The 23538-nt window shown below is 37.5% G+C and overlaps 1 protein-coding gene across 40 annotated transcripts in view; it reads left to right on the top strand.

Moving 5' to 3' along the window:
• The window catches only part of ADD3 (adducin 3), a 147261-nt gene that overhangs the window by 70948 nt on the left and 52775 nt on the right, over window positions 1-23538 (top strand). The window contains exons 1-2 of one of the 40 annotated variants that reach the window (XM_058298456.2): window positions 6859-6928; window positions 7417-7507. The exons of 34 other annotated variants lie outside the window; for them this stretch is intronic. The gene's annotated coding sequence lies outside the window, so the exon portion shown is untranslated. Of the gene's footprint in view, window positions 1-6806; window positions 6929-7363; window positions 7508-23538 lie in introns of those variants that run through there. 5 more of the 40 variants (XM_058298469.2, XM_058298458.2, XM_023583033.3 and 2 more) reach the window with 5 other exon arrangements.

The raw sequence follows: 23538 nt of genomic DNA, 5'->3' as shown, positions 1-23538 counted from the left end.
AATTGATTATCAATAGAATTTACATATGCATTTAATTTTTTAAAAATTTTTAGATATTTTAAAAATCTAAAATCAGTAGATTGCATGATGAATACAGTTATAAATCTTGGCACAAAACAAGCTGATTCACTCCAGCTTCATTTGTATTTGGGGTCAGAAGGTATGATGCAGTACACTGAAGCCCCTTTCCCCCCCAAAAAAATACAAAGAAGAGATACGTTTATAGGCTATTTTCCTGGTTGTGTTTTTTGAACTAACCCTCCTTCCAACCATTAAATGGAAAAACACATTAAGATGCTTTTCACTAATCTTTAGACCTAATGATTCACTGACCCTCTTGTCAATCATTGTAGATTATGTTGTATACATCTTTTATCTAGAAGCAAAAAACATGATTTGATTTCAGTTATCCTCAACCTGGTTTGTTCTGTAGTTGTTTCCCCTTTAAGTCCTGGATTACCTCTTTTAACAAATAACCATCTATCAAATGTTAAACAGACAAAGGATATTGTTTATTTGCTACTAGTAATATATATATTTTTTAACTCCTGTGTGCCTGGCCATGTGCTAGGTTCAAGGGGCCCTGCCCTCAGTTAGCTCCTAGCACATGTGGGAGAGATACCAGTGACCTGGATTCTTGTGACTCAGTGTAGTGAGTGCTTTGGTGGATGTGTGCCAGAGAGCTATGAGATTTGAGACTTTAAACCTCAGAGTAGAGGCTCATAGGTTTTCCTTCACAGCATCCATCTTTGCAAAGGAGACAAAAGCAGGGCATTCCTCAAATGGCAAATTGGAGAATGTACCCAGAAATGCCTGCAGGCAAGTGTTGCTTTCCACCAACCTGGCAAGGCTTTCACTATCTTCTGAAGCATGAGCACCATGGTCAGCATTTTTGTAGAGGAATTATCCATGTTGTATTATCGCTTCTGAGAAAAGTTATTTTGGGGAACAAAAGCCACGAGATACTCTCGAATCCTACCATTCTAGGACATCTCTGACTTAGGTTTCATAACTTAAGGATGGCATACTCTTCTATGAAACTGACTCCTACAGAAAAGTCACAACATCCTTATCGCTTTAGCTTTGGTTTGTTTTTTTTGTCCAGGACTTCTTATTCCCATTGAATTTTGCCCTCTCAGCTGAATCTGTTACACAACTTTGTTGTCCTCACAACTGCCTGTTTTGTGTGTGTGTGTTGTTGTTTTGTTTAACCCAGAGCCTCCACACTGTGCATGAAATTGACCTATTATGAAAATCACCTATAATGAAAAATCATTTCTCCACTTTTCAACTCCATTACCACTAGTTGTGTGGCTTTATTTGCTTAACCTCTTTGAATGTCAGTTTTCTCACCTATGAAAGGACGATAATAATAGTACTACCTGATAGTGCTGTTTTGGGGTACATATGAGATAAGTATATAAAGGACATAGTCTGAATTATTCCAGTGTCACCTGAAGTGTTTAACAGCAGTCACTTCTCTAAGGGCACAAGTTTACACATAGTTGACTTCTAATGTCTTTTTATTATTTTATGCCTTTAGGGTACTCATTTCCCCCACACCCATTTTTTTTTTTGGCACTTTGCTTTCCTTTTTGCTGTGTTCAGATTTAGTTTTTTTGCTATTATACTTTGAGCACAACTGAATACCTATTTCCCAGACCTATCCATTCAATAGATGCTTATGGTTTCATTGTGCTAGGCTCTGTGCTAGGCATTGGGGATACCAAGATGGTCCCAGTTGACTAGAGGAAACCCATGATAGCCCCCAATGGTAAGAGGAGTTTTGTAAATGCAATTATTTAGGCAAAGCATTATAGAAATGCAGCTGAAGGAGCTCTAAATTTGATCTGAGTAGATCCAGGAAAGTAGGCACAGTGAATGTGCATGTGCTCTCTCTCTATATATATATATGTATATGTATATTTGTATCTGTATGTGTGTATACATGCATCTGTATTTATGCATATATGATGTATGTGTATGTATGTGTACATTTATTCTTGTCCTCCTCCCCCTCCTGAGAGGCAGGCTTGCTCACTTTGGCACCACTTCATCATGGATTCCTTGCTTACCAACCTTGGGGGCTGGTCCACAGGTAAATATAGGAAAGGTGGCTTTAAAAAAACACAGCTGTACTGATCTTCACTTTCATGGCAGAAGGGACTTGGAAGAACAGTCCACTAGAGATTTTCTTTTCAGAGCTGGGTCTGAGACCCCAGCATATCGAGGGAGAAGCTCACTGTCTGCACAGGGAATTCCAGCTGTACAAGAGAGGGACTTGCTTCTTTTACATAGCATTTCACCTTTTTTCCAGCTTTTAATGTTTCTGCACTGTGTACATTGACATGCTAAAGTAGATTGTATTTTTGCTGGCATATAAGGTGGGATAGCACACTAGGCAAGGGGAGCTGCTTGTGCCAAAATAGGTAAAGATATGAGTATTAGGGTGTAAGTAGTCACTACAAAGTCAAAGTTTGTACCCCGCCCCAGTTTTGTTATAGTAGGAAAGCAAAGAGAAAACATGTAGTCTCTTTTTTTCTAGGTATAATTTCACTACTGCCTGCCTCAGTAGTGAATAAAGAGTTCTGCTTTGTTTGCTATTGTTTTCTTTGCATATTTAATATGGAAACCAAACAAAAGAGTAGCACAAAAACTTGGAAGCAAATAAGTGAATGTACTTGTTCTGGAACTGCACCTCATACTGCCAGTTTTCCCTCCACTTCCTGTATTTCCTTCCTTTGATCACTTACTACATTCCAGTCACTTTACAGAGGTTAGCTCTTTTAATCAGTACAACTGTTGAGATATGATTTTCCTTCCTTTACAGATGAAAAAAAACTGAGACTCGAAGGAGTTTAAAAAAACAAAACCCAAAAAATCTTGTTTAAGATGCTCAGCCAGTAAGTGGGAGAGCTCTTCCTCAGAGCCATCATTATCTCCAAAGCTTCTGGTCTCCTCATCCTAAAATGAAGTGGAGAGCTGCTGCTTAAAAGCCCTAGACTAGGCCCAGCTAGTAAATTACTGGGACAGGCATCCAGTACTTTCTAAGTTTCTTTTCCTTCAACTAAGAAGTTGGGAAATGGGAATAGATAAGTCTATACTTCCTTTTAACTTGCTCTTCTCTTCTTTGTCTCCTTCCATTTCATTCATGTCTGACAATTATGCTGTTGAACAACGTACAAGTTGTACATATAGTGGAGACTTCTAATACAGAGGCTGCAAAGTCAGAACTCTTTGAAAGTATTTAATATCACTTTTAAAATCAAAATAGTGGTTGCTTCTGGGAAAGTGGAGTGGGGAATCACCTGGGAAAAGGCATTAAGAAACATTCTGGAATGAAGGTAAATGCTCTGTATCTTGAAAGGAGTTGGGGTTACACAGGTGTACCTTTAGATTTTGCATTTCTTTGTATGTATATTTTACATCAGAAGATAGTCAAATACTAAACTGTAGTTAATAATACACATGCTGAAGTGTTTGGAGGGAAGGGTACTGATGTCTGTAGTTTTCTTTGAAAAGCACTAAAATTGATATGTGATAAAGCAGTATACAGTGTTAATGGTAGAACATAGGTAGCACTTACATGGTGTTCATATTAAGTTCTTTACAATTTGCTGTGTGTTTGAAAATTTTTATAGTGAATGATAATTTTAAATAAACTAGAGGGGGGAAATCACTTTGAGAATGAGTCAGCAGTTTCATATCAGTGTCACTTGGTGAAAAGGTTAAGCTACAGCTACCCCTGACTCTAGTTAGACTATCATGAGTTTAAGTGACCTGATTTAATTCAGCTCAGGCAGACCTTTTCTCTCCTTAGTCAACCTTGTAGGTGGACATTTTAAGCTTGGCTGATTGTCCCACAGAGCTGAAGCTTGCCAAGCAAAAGCTCATCTCTGTGACTGTTTTAGTCATTAATAATTACAGCATATTTCTAGACGTTTGTGTCACCATCAACCAAAGATTAAACTTCTTTCCTCCCTCTCTTCACCCCAAGGTATGTCTTTGACAGATGATTTCTTTTCAAAAGGGAAACAGTTTTTTTGTTGTTGTTGTTTCCTGCTTTGTTTTCATTCTATCAAAGCTTTGAGGTACCTTCTATTTTTTACTAAATTACACTTCATGCTTTCAAGATTCATTGCCCTTTAGTAGGAGCCAACTTCTCATTGTGCTGGTTTGCTCTGAAGTTTATGCAGTGTCTCTGTTGCTCTTGTAGTTTGAGCAGAGAACTTGTCTTTCCTTCATTGATTAAATCCCAGATCCTAGTGGTACCAGATTAATTGTCCCATCCATGCTATGTTGGAGAATGTGCAGGCATTAGGAGTGAATGAAGTCTTGTGCAGCTGACATGGATTGGTGGGCAAAGGAGTGGGGAGGCCCTTAGGACATGGAATTCAAGTTTCCTGTAAAAACCAATAAGATAGCTAAAATATGTTTTGAATTATTTTGTTCTAAAAATGTCATCTCTCTAACTTTCATAACAGTAACCAATCACAAGTCATTTTTCATAGTGAAGACATATGTCATTTTACAAGATATGAGTGAAACAAATATGTGAAATAAAATTTGGCTTGGAAAACTGGAAGAGAAGAGGATAGAATACTTGCTGAGTTGCACATGAGCCCATATACTCCAGTTGTTAACCTGTGGACACTCGATGTGGAATAGTTTTACTTAAAATCCACAAAACTGAGAGGTGGGAAAAAAGAAATTTGATTGCTAGAAGATTGGATCTGTAAATTTACATAAATCCCTAAAACAGGCAGGTATATGTGAGTGGCAAATAATGTCTGAGTTAACCAAGAAAAACTTGTTTTTCTGCATGACTGGTTTAAACACTGGTTCCCAACAGCTTTCATTTATAAGGATTTTTTTTAAAGGAACTAACTACACATTGGGCAAGCAGCTGTGTGAGCCAAAAAGTATTGGCTGGATTTGAAATACTACGGACATGTGGATTCCTGAAAATGTCACACCTTGTCTATGCCAACAAATCCGAGTGCTTGTTCTTGATACTAAATCTGATATGGACAGATTTTCCTCTTTATCATAAGGATAATATTCAAAGAGAAATATTTTTTTCATGTATTTTTTTCTGATTGGGGTGTTTTTATATATTTTTGAAGCTATGAAATAATAATGGCAAGTCCCAAGAAGACTAGATCTGGATTTCATTTTGTCTCAACTCTGTGTGATCTTGTGCACATTCCTGACATGTTACAAACAGCTTGTGTCTCTGAATGTGCAGTATCCATTTTCAGTGGTGAAAGCCCCAAAAGGAAACAGGCTGATTCTTCCATGTGCAAACAGCTGGGCTGTTGTGGATGGAATTAATTGCTGATATATATTGGCTGTGTTTTTCTTCTCTTGTCATTTCCTTTGCAGCTGTGAAAGTGAAGTTTGACTTGAAAACAGACATTTCCAGCAATGCAAATCCAAAGAGTATCAAGATGAGATTTTTCTAAAAAAAACAGCTTGTATCTCTGAGTTGTTAAGTTTGGGGATGAAATGAGGTAGAGTAAGGGATGGCAACAGATGATTCATAATTACATATATGGCTGAAAAAAATTAAATCAGGCACTTGGACTATGAAAAAGGGGTATTTTGGAATGACTTAATTTATCATATGGTAAGAGTGACCTCATATTCCAACAAAAAGGCTAACTTATCAGCACTCTCTTCCAGGATCCTGAAAGAGGGTGTTCTAGGCTGTCTCTCAAAATATTGGACATGTAGAATGCTTGGGGCTGATTTATTGTTCCAATTTGAGGGTGTAGTATTGGCAAAGGTAATGTGATGATATTAAAAGTAATATTTTCTTGGTCTTCTGCCAGTCTTTCCATTGTTTGTTTTAAATTATATGTAAAAGATTATATAGTCAATTTTTTATATGGTTATTTTACTCAGAGAAATTTTATTTCATGAGTTATAGAAATTCAATTAAAAGGTAACGATTGTGTCTCAATGTGCATATACAGAAAGCAGTACTGGTTAAAATCACTTTAAACAATAATCATATGTTTGATAATAGTCTCAGTAAATGACAAATTATTTTAGACACTACTAAAGATGTTTAGAAATGATTTATATATACCCTATGGAATATCTTATTTGGAAACAAGTCCCAGAAAATATTAAAATTCATATGAAATTATTTGGAAAAGTGGGTGATTGCAAAATTTAACAAACTACAGAGTCTGCATATTAGTAATTTTCATCAAAATAATTTCCCCTTTTATGTATTCATTTCAGTATCCTAACAAAACAAACCCATAGATCAAATCCCTTATTTCTTTAGATTTTTGAGGCAACTCTTACTAGTTGATAATAGTGTGCTTTTATTGTTTCTGTGTTGCCAGGAGAACTGGAGTATTGGTGAGGAGAAGATAGAGAATTTGTGTTCAAATTCAGGTTCTTTGAAAATAGGCCTAAGTAAAGTTCTAGAATGAGCAATTTTTCTGATACCTTGAGATATTTAAAAGCTGCTGTTGCTAAACTTAGAAGTTGGCATGGTTGGACTTCCTTTATGCAAGTCACCTCCTATCTAACATTATGTTGTTTGAGCTGCATGGTCTACCTTGCATTTTATCTTTCCTTTCTTCCAGAAAAGGAAATGTCTGTATTTCACTTCAAGACAGGCAAACTGATCTGCAAACATGAATTTTTCTCTGTTTCTCTGAAAAGGATTAACCAATTAATTTTGACTCTGAAGCCCTGAAAAATGTGGTAATATCAGTGTGCCGTTTATGCTCACTAAAGCCTGCATGGGTGTGTTGTTTCCCCCAGAGTGAGCTCCACCCTTGCTCAAACCGCACTGAGTGTGGGGATCTTGCTGTTTAAAACAAAGTTCATTTTTAGGGCAGCATTGCATCAGAATTGCCACACAAAAACCAGCTCAAGAAATGTACAGCAGCTTCAATTCTGTTTTGTAAGTAATGGATTGTCTATTGTAATACTGATAGCTCACAGCTCAGGGGGAAGCATAGATAAGATAGATGGTTAATTTTGTGCCAGCTGCTAAGTAACATGCAATAATCTTCTTAGGGAGGAGCCTGTGGCTTTATCACTCAACTGATTTTTCCCCCTACTACTTTACTTGTCTGCTTTTTTTAAAAACAAAGGAAAACAGTTTACTGAATTGTTGATGTTTTAACTGTTTGTGGGATGACACTGACTATTTAAACTAAGGAATTCTCCCAAATATGCTAACTGAAAAATGTTAGAAGTAATGGTTTGCACTGAATTTATTGGACCCATACATAAATAGCAGTCTGGCTATGTTGTGTTTAGAGACATAGTGGCATGAACTTTGCATGTAAGAGTGGGTTCATTGAATTAAAAAAAAGGCAGCATCTAAAGAGCCTTTTATTTCTATCATAATGATGCTTTGTCCTATTGCTACTGGGTATTTGTCAGAAGAGTTGGGGAAGCCTGCAGCCCAAAGTTCTGTTCCATGCCTTGACAGTTCCGTGCCTCTGTGTTCTTTCTACAGTCTGTGACGTGAATGGTAAGTTGAATTACAGGAGAATTACTGTTGTTCATTGAGGTCCATGTTCAGTAATATTTTTTTCTTTGCAAATGGGCTCTGACCTTTTTTTTTTCCCTGGCCTCATGTATTGGGTTCTGTATGCAGCTAGGTTTTAAATGCCTGTGCTTAATTATGTACTGACGGAAGTTGGCATGATGAGAGAGAGGCAATGCTTTGTGATGTCTGTATTGAATGCTTTCTTCCTCTAGTGCATGTTCATTGTGTACCCTTTTGGGGTAGATACACCCATCTGGTGCAAACAAGTTGAACAACTTGCCTTGGTTGAAATCAAAGCTGAATGTTGAAAACGGCAGATTTCTGTAAAGCTCGCAGGGATGGCGTTGTGTCAATCTCTTAAGACTTCCTAGCATCTCCTTGCTTCACCTTCCTCTTGGTAACTTGGTAGTAATTATATTTAGCTATCTCCTGATCTGACAAGGATATAAGACTTTAAAGTAAAAGCATGGTATCATAGAAAAAAGGACTACCCTGGGAATCAGGAGATTATAGGTTATATCATGTCTTTGGACATTAATTTCTTCACCTATAAAATCAGGAGTTTGGGTTAGCTCTTAGAGATCTTTTCCAGCTGAGAAAACCCTAATTCTCTTTTAAAGATACTTACCCCAGAGCAGATGTAGCTCAAGTGGTTGAGTGCCTGTTTCCCATGTACAAGGTCCCAGGTTTGATTCCCCAGTACCTCCTAAAAAGAAAACAGATGAAAAATCCAACTCATTGGGGAGTGGATGTAGCCCGGTGGTTGAGCACCTGCCTCCCATATACGAGGTCCTGGGTTCATTCTCCAGCACCTCCTAAAAAAAAAGATACATGGCAATTCCCAAATTGCTAAAGAATATATTAGACTTGAGGAAAAAGTTAGATGTTAACCCCTGAATTATTTTTATAAATGACATGGAAACTAAAGCTATGCTTTCAAAAAATTGTATGTGCAGGAAGTTTGGAAATTTACTTTTTAATATCTAGCAGTAGAACTGGCTATATAAATCTCTTCACCAAGAAAATAAAGTTGATACTATGGCAACCTCTTGACACAAGTGTTGTAGAGACCTTTCCTTCAGACATTGCCTGCATTCAGTATATAATTATTAGTTGCCTAGCCTTGGGTAAGTGGCTTTCACACTTTTTTGACAGCATCATAAGTATGAACTACATTTACCATCATGACCCAGTGCAAATATATGTGCTAGATAGTATCTGAAATATTTCCCTTACAGTACACAAAACACCTGTGATTTTCTATTTTATTTCACTTTTTAAATTATCAGTTTCAATCCATTGTGCTAGATGATCTCTCCTGTGCGCTTGGACAGTGAAGCATATTTAGGGTTTGACAGCTCCAGAGCAAAGCTTGCCAACCAAATTGCTGTTAGATATTAAACTTAGAAGAGTTTTTAAATAGATTTTATTTGGAAAATCTAGACAAAGTCAATATTTGATATCTCCAGTTATACTTTACCTTATTTATTTTAAATTAATTTAATTTAATTTAATTTAAATTTTTTAGGTACCTGGGGCTAGAGATTGAACCCGGGACCTACCATGTGGGAAGAAGGCGCTTAACTACTTGAGCCACATCTGCTCCCCTACCTTGTTTTTTCTTGCAGTAATGAGTTAATATAAAATAAGGTGATTTTTTTCACTAAGGCCTTATAGCTATCCCCCAAACCCCCCCGTTTACTCCAGTATGCTATACAGTTTTCATCTTTTTTATGCATACTATATTATAAAAACTAATGACATGGGAAGTCTTTCCTAGAGAATTATATATAATGTGTTATGTAGATTAGATATAGAGTGTCAAATTACTATTAATAAATCCCATCTTTATCTTTTTCACCAGAGTTGTTCTCCATGTCCACAGAAGTTCTCTTTCTGCTTCAAAGTACTTTTATTTATTTATTTGTTTTAAAGATTTATTTATTTCTCCCCACCCCCTTATTGTTTGCACTTGCTGTGTGTATTTGTCTTCCTTGTTTCTTTGGGAGGCACCAGGAACTGAGCCCACGACCTCCTCCATTGTGGGAGTCACTTAATCACTTGAGCCAACTCCATTCCCTGCTTTGTTGTTTCTCTAATTATATTTTCCTCTTGAGTTTCTTGTTGCATCAGCTTGCTGCACCTGTCCAATGCGCCAGCTCGCTGTCTTCTTTAGGAGGCACCGGGAACCAAACCAGGGACTGCCCCTGCACGTGCGCGCACACACACACATACACACCCATGTGGTAGGCGGGAGCCCAATCGCTTGAGCCGTATCTGCTTCTCCAAAGTACTTTTAAAAACTATTGATTTTATAATTTAAAAAGATGGTAAAAAGATAAAACAGTACAAAAGGTCTTTCTCTACCCTAGTGCTTCAGCCTCACTCCTAAGGGGGAGTTTCTTTTTTATTTTTACAGAAAATTTCTCTGCATAGGAATATCTATGTATACCTGGATCTTTTTTTAAACCCAAATAAAATAATACTTTGCATATAATTATATTTCATTCCCCCTTAACAATTTCTTAACGATTTTTCCATATAAAGCTACTGTATTCTTTTTAATGACTGTGTAATACTTTAGTGTATAAATGGATGTACTATAATTTATTTAGCCATTCCTTTTCAACGACTATCTGGATTATTTCTAGGTTCTTCCCCACCTCCCCAATCAAATATACTTATGCTCTCAGTCTTCTTTCTGCCCTCCATTTTGGGACAGAACCCAGAACTCAGGTGCCATAGGGAAGGAGTGAGCATGCTGCGTGGGCACAAAGCAACCCCTCACCAGCTTCTCATCTGATGAGGGCATTGAGGACAGGTCCCTCTTTCCCAGTGAATCATGAGTGGGTAAAACTTGATCCTCAGTTTTACCGTCTATAAAACAAGAGGTTGGAATAAATTTAGTGTCCTTTTTTACTTTAATATTTTTCATAATTTCGTCATGCTTTTGTTGGAGTATTTTTAATCTATACAACCCAAATTATATGAAGTTTCTGTTATTTAAATTAAAAACATCTTTTTATGTATATTTTGTGGACTGTATTCTTTTTGAGCTGTGATATGGCCTGCACTATTTGAAGGCTTAAGGATGTAAAAAAGAAAAGTTGAATATACTTTACACAAACTAGCCTTTTGAAAAAAGCTATTTCAGGGATAGATGTAGCCCAAGTGGTTTAGTGCCTGCTTCCTATATGGGAGGTCCTGGATTCGGTTCCTGATGCCTCCTAAAAAAAAAAAGCAAAACAAGTGAAAAGCATAACTCAGGGGAGCTGATGTGGCTCAGTGGTTGAGTTCCAGCTTCCCACATATGAGGTCCAGGGTTCAGTCCCTGGCCCCTTGTACCTCAGGAAAAAAAAATCAATTCCAAAAGTGTGAAGCCCATTCCAGAAGTAAAAGCAAATCCTTTTTATCAAGACTAAATACCTGAGGAAGAAGATTCTGAGGGAGGTGATGTTTGTTTTTAAAATGGATCTTAGTAATTTTCAGTGAATCCAACCATTCAAAGCTACTGTCTGTTTAAAATTGCTCTAACATCCTAGATTTCTAACTCATCTTCTTGTTTGCTTGAATTCCGGAATTGACATTACTTAAAGTAACTAAAGTTTTCTGATTTGGTGCTAAGGAAGCCAGCTTAGAGGTGAACTATAGTCTGTTACCACGCCAGGAAAGTTATAAAGTAACACAGAAAAGTTATAAAGTTGCAGAAGCAGGAATTTTTGCTGCATCATACAAAGGATGTGTGGCATTGCCTGTTTTCACAATTTTATTCTCATGTTTTGGTCAAATACAGCTGTCCGGAAAGCAAAATGATATAAGAATTTCATCATTTGATGTGTATAATTACAACAGAAGGATAAAAAGGCATTTTCTTGTCCTAGAGTAGGGGTATCTGTGTGCTTGTGTGCTGATTACGCTAGCTACTTGGCAGAAAGCTTGACTCCCTGAGTGAGTATACTTTTCTAAAGTCAAGTCTGAGCTCTTATTTATTATTCAAGTGTGCTAGATAATTATATGACTGGTATTCCATGTTAATTTTCATATAAGTTGTTTGGCATCTGGTTCAGTTGAGCAAAATGTACTGAGGAACTTCTAGGAGCCAAGCTCTGCATTGAATGGTGGGAGTCCTCAGATGACAGAAGAGCCCACTGGAATCCGCTAAAATGACAGCTGTTCCTTTTTCTTCTATTGGAGTTTTCTAATATCCACTAGTGTATAGGGCTGGGCACAGGGAGTTCTTCAAATTGGAGCCTGTGAAAGTAGATTAAAGCCAAGTATTTTAAAAAGAAGGTCTTGATGTCTTGTTAGGGCAATGTCAATTACTGTGAAAACACATTTTTCTCTTCTTTGTGTGGATCTGCTGGTGACATCAGTTTCTCATCATATTCTAAAAGAAACAATAATACAATGCTTGGACTATTCGAGCCTTAATTTTTGCCTACTAAAATGTATCTGAGATACAAAAACCTGTTGCAAAGAATGTGTCTCATATAATGACTTTTAAATAATTGTTTATATGAAACTAAGCTTGAAAATGGATACACTGTGTCTTGATGACACATCCCATAACTTCTTTGTCCAGTTACCCCATCCATTGTGGCAGTTGGGAATATACAGGATGCTGGTGTCTGCAGGATGCTGAATAAACTTTATCTAAAACATTTGTAACCATTTTTGAGAAAAAGTCCTGTAATATTAATAGCAAAATTAGTCAGGTTGTCGTTTAAGCTGAAGCAGAAAGCCATTTTCAATGACAGAGAGAGAGAGAGAAAGGGATGGAGGAAGGGGGAGAGAGAGAAGTTTAATCATTACTCTGGTCTGTGTGCAGTCCCAGGAGGGACTGCCGCTTCTCCTTTGGAGCACAGCTTTTGGCAGGGGTCCTGTGGTACACAGTGGAATTCACTTCCTATCAGGAAACGCTGTTTTTCAATACATTATCTTGTTGAGACAACCACAGTGAACAATAGGCTATTAATGTATCAGAACGACAAGTGTCATAACTAAGCCAGTATTTGCTTTGTTTAGAGTATTGCCCTGAAAAAATAAAAAGCTTTCATGGCGCTTCAAAGTACATTTGACCATCAGTAACTACTGAGCATAAAATCCATAACAGTTAAAGAGAACAGAAAATAAAAAGTACTTTAGTAATGATGAACTTTTGCAGGTTTACCCCACTCACTTCCTGTCCATAGAGAGACAAGAATAAATTAAGTGATTTCAAATATATTTTTCAGGTGCAAAAATGTCCATTTAAAAACCTATTTTGAGTTTTGGAAACCATGCCAAGAAACTGGTATTAAAAAAAAAAAAAAAAACCCACAAACTCAGGTTCTCTTATGAAATGTCAAACCCTATTCACATTGTTTGGATACTTATATTTAAAATATATTTTTTGGTTCACAAGCTTTTTAAAGCTCCATTCTTTTCACAATGACAAGGAAGAAGAAAACTCCCTTCAAGAGGGTGGTCAGTTAATATCAAGTAATTACTGTGATTATATCATACAAATACAATTAAGTCTCAGCTGGAACGGAGCCTGGAGGTCATCTGGTTGAAGCTCCTCATTTAGATGAAAAAATTCAGATCTTACCTTTTTATTGAAATCTTCCTTCACTAACCTATTCCAAAATTCTCTTTACGAGCAATCCTCAAAAACTATTGTGTGTCTTATATCTACCTTCTATTTGGCAGTTGTCATAAACTGTTTTTTTTATTATTATTATTTTTAGGAGGTACCAGGGATTGAACCTGGGACCTAATATATGGGAAGCAGATGCTCAATTACTGAGCTCTACCCACTCCCCCATAAACTGGTTTTTACTATTAGTTGTCTTTCCATGTGGAAGATCCTGAAGGGCAGGCAGGACCCAGACCTTTGCCTTATATGTCAGTCTGCCCTTTGCCTAACAGCTGACTTAATGTCCATGGGTTAATTGGATCACTGGTTTTTTGGTTACAATGACATTTTTATAGTATTAGTTGCACCTGGTTTCATTGTTTACCTGGCAGTGAATATAGTTGTGTTATGTTTTGTTTTTAATTGCTCTCTTTTTATACCCTCACACTTTTTGTAATTACTTTTCCGTCTGCTTAACGCATTTCATATGCAGGTCACAGTAGTCATTACCTCAACTGCCTTGGGTGTCTGTCCAGTCTTATCAAGCTACAGTTAGCCATGTTTTCAAGGTTTGCTCTAAACTTGCGGCCCTGGTTTATTCTAAGACAAGTGGAGAATGGGATATTATGAGTCAACAGTCCTACGCATCTTATTGAATTTAATAAGCCTTTATTGAATAACTTTATTGAATAACTTCTCTTACAAGAAAAGAAAACAAAATTGACCCTATTAGTGGGGCAGACAGACATATCCAAATAATTTAAAGGGAGCACAGGCTCTGACAGAATGCTATGGGACCACTAGGAGGGGACTGAGAAAGCCCCCATGGAATAAATTAGCTTTTGAGTAAGACCTCAGTGTGGACTAAGATTTGGATGGATGGAAATGAGAGGCCAAATCAGTTCCAATTGTATAAGAAACTCCAAAGAAATGCCTTTTATTTGGGGGAATCATTTTACCCTAAGTCTATGTAGACTTTTTTTTTCCACATTAAAAACTTTATTGTAAATATCAAACATCCAAAGTTCCATCAGTCTGATACATTTCTGCTCATTTTGCAGAACCTAATAGTTGCACAATTTCCTTAAATCTTAATCAACTTGTTTTAGACCTTTCGTTGCTCACTTCAGCCCACCTCTTGCCCTCCTCCCTTTCTCACCCTGACGGGCACATGCTACAATCCACTCAACCTTACCCTTCAGCCTGGATCAGAGCCAGGTGCGAGAGAGAGCCTGCGTCCTGAGGCACTGGCTGCGAGCAGTGCGGGCCAGGCGCTTGGGCTGTGCAGTCAGGCGAAAGTCAGGCATAACCACGGGTTCAGCTCTTTCAGCATACCTGGAGCCCGCCCTGGACACTCCACTGGGGCCCTCGTATAGCTCCAGGAAGCCCACTCTGCTGTTTGTTTCCTCTGTGTCCTGTTTTCATCCTCTAGCTTGAGTGGCTTACTCTGGATATTCTGAGCCAAATTAAATCCATTTAAGTTTCGTGGAGTATTCCAGAACCTTGAACTGGTACTTTATTATTATTTCTTACGGAAGTGGGGGTAAGTCCCTGGTCTGGTGTGGGCTGGAATGAAGTAGAGCAGGATTTAGAGGCCTTTTCCATCTTTTTTTTTTTTTTTTTTAAGGACCTGAATTATAGAACCTCCCAGGTTGATTTCTTCTGTAAGGTGGGGATTGCAGGATACTTTCCTTTCCTTGTAGAAGGGGCTAAAGAAATGATGTCTCGGAAAACTGTAGTACATAGCTTTGTGCTTCTTAGTTGTAACCAAGAACCCATAGTACTTGTAGATGTTTAAAATCACACATTACAGCATTTACAACTATATAGACCCTTTCCTTGACAGTGGAGATCAAAAGTAGACCCAAAATATTTACCAAAACACTGGAAAGCTACTTAAGTCTTTAAGCTCCATGAAGATTCCTTTTTTATTTGACAATAAAGTACTTGATAAAGCCTGTAAGTCCAGCTAAATAGGCACTATAGAACTAAGCAATGAGTCCTGTCTTTGTGAGCCTCAGAAAAACAAGAATCCTACTTCAAGCCTGAATTTAAAGCAAGCAATTTAAGTGGATCCTTCAAGCATGTGTGAGGGCGCATAAAGCTGAGTCATATAGTTTACTCTCTATTGAATTACCATGGAAGCTGGAAGAAAAGCATTTTCATGGTAGAAAATAGTATAAATTGCTCTAAATTCTTATGAAAACTACACAGAAAAATCTGTTTTATGTGTGATGTTGTTGACCTTGACTGCATACTTACAGATACTTTTAAAAAATTGGAACTTGAGGCTTTAAGTGACTTTTATTTTCATGAAAGTTAACATTTTATTTATTGTACATTAGCTCCTGAAATTAGTTCCTTGTCAAAATCTTTAGTAAAGGAATTGAAAAAAATGTAGTTATAGTTTAGATATTTTACACTGACAAAGCCTATGACCTACATTCTATATAATGTATCATATTCTAATCTAGGTAACATGAAAGGTCTTGAGTAAGGTAAATTGAGGAACAGGCAAGTCACATTCTCTCATAGGACTTGTTTCTTCATGTGGAGAAATGAGAGAGTATGACTAGATTTAATAATATCTTATATCCTATTCAGCCTACCCTTAAATTCAAAGGATGCTGTTTTCTTTGGGCCCTAATTAGGTGATATTAGGGAAAACAATATAAATTTTTGGAAGAGTTGTGGGTTTATAAATTAATGTTCCTTTTTCTGTTATTCTTACAAAGATATAAAAGTTTTTTTAATTTTATTTAAACTTTACAGTCCTGTTACTTTTTGTTTTTTTAGGGGGTGTAGGCGATTGAATCCAGGACCTCCTACGTGGGGGGCAGGTGCTCAACCACTGATCTATATCCACTTCTTCTGTTGTTTTTTATAAACTTTCCTCCTTAAATCAAATGATGAATTAGCTTACTGGTTTCTCTTTTTCCCTGAATTTGACAGTCTTTCAGATTAAAAAAAATTTTTTTAACATTCACTTTCCAGTAGTAGATCATAGACTTGGGCTGTTGCTTCTTTACCTTCCCTTCATCTCTAATTTCCTTACTGTCTCTTCATGTTTGAAAAGATGTCAGTCCCATTAATTTGAATTAGGTATAAAATATCAAAATATATGTATCATAAAATGTGTAATTATATGTACACACATTCAAGATTCTTATTCATATTGACTAGGCCTTGCTTTTCAAGGCTCTTATTTCATGTTTTTTGCCAGATCAGAGTCAAGACTTCTTTAAATGAATTAACAAGCTTGTATGGCAATAAATGTCCAAACAGTTCTGAATGAAATCATGGACTCTATACAACTTAGTATCAAGATCCAGAGGGCTCCTCTCCCCAATCCTTTTTCTCAAGCTCACAATAATTATTTGTAGCTTAGATTGCACTCTGTGTAAGATTGGATTTTGTGAATGAGTAGGGGATTTCACTTATTTATTATGGATTTAATCATCAAATTCCTGAGTGCTAAGCCCTTCGTACTTTTTATGTTCTGGTACACTTCCTTTTAAGAAAATTCAGTCTGTGAAAAAATGTGTTTTACCAAAAAGGTTAGATTAGAGGTGGGGACTTAGATTTGGTAGAGGGAGGGGAAGAAGTTGGAAAGATATACTAAAGGATCCTAACAGGTTTAAAATTGAAATGACTCAACATTCAATAACGTCATTGGGGGTTTGAGATGGCTGGGGGGGGGGATGGGGGGAGATGGGGAAGATGCAATAAAGTATAGGGGTTAAGCATAGGTTCTGGAGCCAGTCTACTCAAATTTATGTCTCAGCTCAACACACATTTCTGTGTGACCTTGGACAGATAACTTAACTATCCTTCAATTTCCATACCCGTAAAATGGAGATGATAACAGCACCTACCTCTCATAAGGTTGTTACGAGGATTAAATAAATTAAAACATGCTACATTCTTGAAACAATGTGAGACAATAATAGGTGCTCAATGTTGGCTAATTTGTGGTCATTTCTCCTCTCTCCACATTAAAACATATTTTCACTAAAAAATTTATTTTTATTATCTCCCTCTGTATTAACTGGGACTGATCGTTGAGGATGCTCCTCCCCGGGAAATGTGGAAGAGGGTACACAGCCTAAAGCTGACTCAGCTTTTGACCCACACTTTTGGTCTGCTGTGTCTCACAAGCCGTTCCAGGCTGGGGTGGGGGTGGGGTGGCTGCACCATTGCTTGCCTTGGGAGCCAGCTCGGGACTGAAGAGATTCAGAACTACTACCCAGGACTGATTGTTGAGGACACAGAGGGAAGTAGGATTATTTCATACACAAGAAAAGGAAGGGAGCTGCCAGTAAAGGCTGGAGAACTCTCTGTGAGAAAGTTTGAATTACAAGATTCTTAACCTCCAAGCAGGAACGTATTTCACATTGATCCAGTCCACGCTGCAGCAAACATGCTCCTACCAGGCCTTTAACTGGGCAGGCTCCAAAGCACGCCATCTACTGGCAGATGAAGGAAGCACACGTGAGGAAATTAAAAGTAAATGAGAGGCTTTTTCCGGCCTTTATAGCCTCCCTCCCAAAGGCCCTAGGAAGCGGGTCTGCAACCCATTACTGGGTCCAGAGCCCAGTTTTGAGAAACTAACAGGGACAATCCTAAAGACCCAGGTTGAACCCAGAATCAAAGAATAGCAGTAGCACACAGACTCCCGCCACTAAATCCCTATGAAAGAGATAGAAACTACGCATCTGGGTAAACTCTCCATCCTAATCAGATGCCTAGACATCAGTAAAAAGGCATAAGCCATACTAAGAAAATGGAAGACATGGCCTGAGAAAAGGAATGTGTCAAAGCCCCAGAAAAGACGCAGGATTTGAAATAACTAATTAATGAGATGCAAACAAATTTCCAAAATCAAATTAATGGGTTGAAAGACAATATGGCTAAAGAGATAACATCAAGAAGACATTGAGGGAAGCGAATTTGGCCCAATGGATAGGGCATCTGCCTACCACATGGGAGGTCCGCGGTTCAAGCCCTGGGCCTCCTTGACCCATGTGGAGCTGGCCCATGCGCAGTGCTGATGTGAGCAAGGAGTGCCGTGCCACACAGGGGTGCCCCCCGTGTAGGGGAGCCCCACGCTCAAGGAGTGCGCCCTGTAAGGAGAGCCACTCAGCACGAAAGAAAGTGCAACCTGCTGAAGAATGGCACCACACACACGGAGAGCTGATACAACAAGATGATGCAACAAAAAGAAACACAGATTCCCAGTGCTGCTGATAAGGATAGAAGCGATCACAGAAGAACACACAGCGAATGGAGAGAGAGAGCAGACAACTTGGGGAGGGGGGAAAAGGGGAGAGAAATAAATAAAAAATAAATCTTTAATAAATTAAAAAAAAAAAGATATTGAGCAACCACAAAGAAGAATTTGAAAACCTGAATAGAAAAATAACAGAGCTCTTGGGAATGAAAGACATGATAGCTGGATAAAAAGCTCATTAGAGGCATGATAGAAGAAAGAATAAGTGATAAGACAGAACAGCTGAAGTTAAAGAGAGAAAAGAATGGAAAAAATTGAGCGGGGGCTCATGGAGTTGCACAGCAACATAAAATGCAATAACATACATGTCATGGGAGTTCCAGATGGAGAAGAGAAGGGAGAGGGGACAGAAAGAGTATCTGAGGAAATAATAGCTGAAAATTTCCCAACTCTCATTGAAGAAATGAAATTACATCTCCAAGTAGTGTAGCATACCCAAATCAGAATAAATCCAAGTAGGCCTACTCCAAGACACATATTACTCAGAATGTCAAGCATCATAGATAAAGAGAAAATTCTGAGAACAGCAAGGGAAAAGTAAACCATCACATACAAAGGACTCCCAGTAAGACTTGGTGCAGATTTCTCATCAGAAACCATGAAGGTGAGAAGACAGTGGTATGATACAATTAGAAAGAGAAAAAAATGCCAGCCAAGAATTCTTTATCCAGCAAAATTGTCCTTCAAATATGAATGCAAGTATAAACATTCAGAAACAGAAACTAAGCTCATAAAAAATAATCCACCTTTGCAAGAAATATTAAAGGAAGCCTTACAGCCTGAGAGAAAAAGAAAGGAGAGGGAGGCTTGGAGGAGAGTATATAAGAAAGAATAGCAGAAAGGATAACCAAAATAGTAAATAGACTAAAATAAGAAATGACATATGGAGACCAAAGAATAAAATGGTAGAAATAAATATTGCATTTACAGTAATATCACTGAATGTGAATGGATTAGACTGCCCAATCAAAAGATATAGCATGGATTTGAAAACGAGTCATCCACATGGTGCTTATGATAGACTCACCTTAGACCCAGGGATACAAACTGGATGAAAGTGAAAGATTAGAAAAAGATACTCCATGCAAACAGTAACCAAAAAAGAGTAGGGGTAGCTATACTAATTTCACACAAAACAGATTTTAAATGCAAAAAAGTTATAAGAAATACAGAAGGCCATTATATATTAATAAAAGAGGACAATCTACCAGGAAGATATAACAGTCATAAATACCTATGCAGCTAACCAGGGTGCCCCAAAATACACGAGATAAACTCTGGCAAAACTGAAGGGAGAAGTAGACATCTCTGCAGTAATTTGGAGACTTCAACACTCCACTCACATCATTAGATAGAACAACTAGACAGAAGATCAACAAGGAAACAGAGAACAAACGATGTGATAAATGAGTTGGATCTAATAGCATATACAGAATGTTGCACCCAAACTCAGCGGGTTATACATTCTTTTCAAGTGTCCATGGATCTTTCTCCAGGATAGACCACATGTTATTAGGTCACAATGCAGCTCTCAATAAATATAAAAAGATTGAAATTATACAAAGCACCTTCTCAGCTCATAATGGAATGAAACTGGAAATAAATAGTAGACAGGAAAGAGGTAAATTTGCAGATGTGTGGAGGCTGAACAACACATTCCTAAATAGAGTGGGTCAAAGAAGAAACTGCAAGTGAAATCAGTAAATACATTGAGACAAATGAAATTGAGAACGCAGTGTATCAAAACTTACAGGATACAGGGGAGGCAGTCTTGAGAGGGAAATTTATAGCACGAAAATGCCTATATTAAAAAAGAAAAAAACACTGAACTCAGATCTAACTAAACAACTGGAGAAACTAGAAAAAGAACAGCAAACCCATCCCAAAGCAAATAGAAGGAAAGAAATAATAAAGATTAGAGCAGAAATAAATGAAATTGAGAACAGCAACAGAAAACAATAGGGAAAATCAACGAAACCAAAAACTGTTTCTTTGAGAAGATCAATAAAATTGACAAACCCTTAGCTAGACAAAAAAAAGAGAGAAGATGCAAATAAATATAAAAAATGAAAGGAGGTAAGTTATGACCAACCCCACAGAAATAAAAAGAATAAGAGGATATTATGAGAAACTGTATGCCAACAAACTAGACAACGTAGATGAAATGGACTAATTCCTAGAAATGCACAAACCTACATTGACTCTATGAGAAATACAGGAACTCAACAAACCAATCACAGATAAAGAGATTGAATCAGTCATGAAAAATTTCCCAACAAGGAAAAGTCCAGGACAGATGACTTCACAGCTGAATTCTGCCAAACATTTTGAAAAGAATTAACACCAATTTTGTTTAAACTCATCCAAAAAATTGAAGAGGAGGGAAAATTACCTAAGACATTTTATGAAGCCAACCTCACCCTAATACCAAAGCCAGATAAAGATACTATGAGAAAAGAAAATTACAGACCTATCTTTCTAATGAACATAGATGCAAAAATTTTTAACAAAATACTTGCAAATAGAATCCAATATCATATCAAAACACTTATACATCATGACCAAGCAGGATTTATTCCTGGTATGCAAGAGTGGTTCAACATAAGAAAATCAATCAGTGTAATATACCACATTATCAAATGGAAGGGGAAAAAACACATGATCATCTCAGTTGAAAAGGCATTCAACAAAATCCAACATCCTTTCTTGATAAAAAAAACAGTTAGATAGGAATAATAGGAAAATCCCCCAATTGGTAAAAGGCATATATGAAAAACCCACAGCCAACATCGTACTCAAATGGGGAAAAGTTGAAAGTTTACCCTCTAAGGTCAGAAACAAGACCAGGATGCCCACTGTCATGATTGTTATTCAACATTGTACTGGAAGATTTAGCTAGAGCAATTAGAGAAGGAAGAGAAAAAAAAGAATTAAAGGCATCCAAATAGGAAAAGAAGAAGTAAAATTCTCACTATTTGAGGACATGATCCTATATTTAGAAAAGTCTGAAATGTCTATGAAAAAGCTACTTGAGGTTAATAAACGAGTTCAGCAAAGTGGCAGAATATAAGATCAACACGTAAAAATCAGTAATGTTTTTGGACGTTAATATTGAACAATCTAAGCAGGAAATCAGGAGGGGAAATTGCATTTACAATAGCCACAAACAGACTCAAATACCTAGGAATCAGTTTAACCAAAGAAGTACAGGACCTATATGCAGAAAAACTACAAAACAATGCTAAAAGAAATCAATGAAGGCCTAAACAGAAAGACATGCCATGTTCATGGATTGGAAGACTAAATATTGTGAAGATGTCAGTCCTACCCAAACTAATTTTTATAGATTCAATGCAATACCAATCAAAATTCCAACAGCCTACTTTACAGGAATAGAAAAGGCAATTATCAAATTCATTTGGAGGGAAAGTGCACCCAAATAGCCAAAAGCATTCTAAATCAGAAGAACAACATGGGAGATAGTTCACTACCTGACCTTGAAACATATTACAAAGCTGCAGTAGTCAAACAGCATGGTATTAACATAAAGAAAGACACATAGATCAGTGGAATAGTATTGAAATCCAAAAGTAAACCCTTATACCTCTACAGCCCACTGGTTTTTGACAGACCTACCAAGTCTGTCTTAATGGAACAAAACAGTCTTTTCAACAAATGGTGCTTGGAGAACTGGATATCTATACCAAAAGAATGAAAGAAGAACCCTATCTCACTCCCTATACAAATGGATCAAAGACCTAACTATAATAGCTAGGACCATAAAATTATTAGAAGAAAATGTGGGGAAACATCTTAAAAACCTTGTGGTAGGATGGTGATTTCTTGGACCTTACACCCAAAGCATGCATAACAAAAGAAAAAAATAGATGAGACCCCCTCAAAATTAAATACTTTTGCACCTCACAGGACTTTGTCAATAGGGTGAAAATGCAGCCAACTCAGTGGGAGAAAATAAATCTGATAAGGGTTTAATATCCATGGTATATAAAGAGATGTTATAAATCAATAGTAAAAACACAAACGACCTGATTAAAAAATGGGCAAAAGACTTGAACAGACATTTGTCCAAAGAAGAAATACAAATGGCAAAAAAAAAAAAAAACATGAAAAAATGTTCAACATCTCTAATGATTAAGGAAATGCAAATCAAAACTACATTTCACACCTATCAGAACGACCACTATTGAAAAGACAGAGAGGGAAGCAGACTTGACTCAACAGATAGAGCATCTGCCTACCACATGGGAGGTCTGGGGTTCAAACCCAGGGCCTCCTTGACCCATATGGAGCCTAGCCCATGCGCAGTGCTGATGTGTGCAAGGAGTGCCGTGCCACGCAGAGGTGTCCCCCACATAGGGGAGCCCCATGCGCAAGGAGTGCGCCTCATGAGGAGAGCCTCCCAGCGCAAAAGAAATTCCAGTCTGCGTAGGAGTGGTGCCGCACACAGGGAGAGCTGATGCAGCAAGATTACGCAACAAAAAGAGACACAGATTCCCAGGCCACTGACAAGAATAGAAGCGGACACAGAAGAACACACAGTGAATGGACACAGATAGCAGACAACTGAGGAGGGTGGGGAAGGGGAGAGAAATAAATAAATAAAAATAAATCTTTAAAAAAAAAGGGCTACACTGTTAGTGGGAATGTGGAATGGTGCAGCCACTGTGGGAGAACTGTTTGGCAGTTCCTAAAGAAGTTGAAAATAGATTTGCTGTGTGATCCTGCAATACCACCACTGGGTATATACCCAGAAGGACTGAGAGCAATGACACGAACAGGCATCTGCACACCAATATTCATAGCGGTGTTATTCATGATTGCCAAAAGTTGGAAACAACCCAGGTGTCCATCAATCAGTGAATGATAAACAAACTGTGGTATATTCACACAATTAAATATTATGCAGTTGTAAGAAGAAGTCGTAAAGCATATGACAACATGGATGAACCTGGATGACATTATGTTGAGTGAAGCAAGCTAGACACAAAAGGACAAATATTCTGTGATTGGACTACTATGAACTAAATATATTGTGTAACATTGTGTATGATTCCATTTATATAAAATGTACCTTTAAATCAATAT

This window comes from Dasypus novemcinctus, chromosome 6 (assembly GCF_030445035.2).
Source record: "Dasypus novemcinctus isolate mDasNov1 chromosome 6, mDasNov1.1.hap2, whole genome shotgun sequence".
Classification (NCBI taxonomy): domain Eukaryota; kingdom Metazoa; phylum Chordata; class Mammalia; order Cingulata; family Dasypodidae; genus Dasypus; species Dasypus novemcinctus.
The sequence above is the reverse complement of the archived record's forward strand: the minus strand, read 5'-3'. Positions and strand labels throughout refer to the sequence as shown.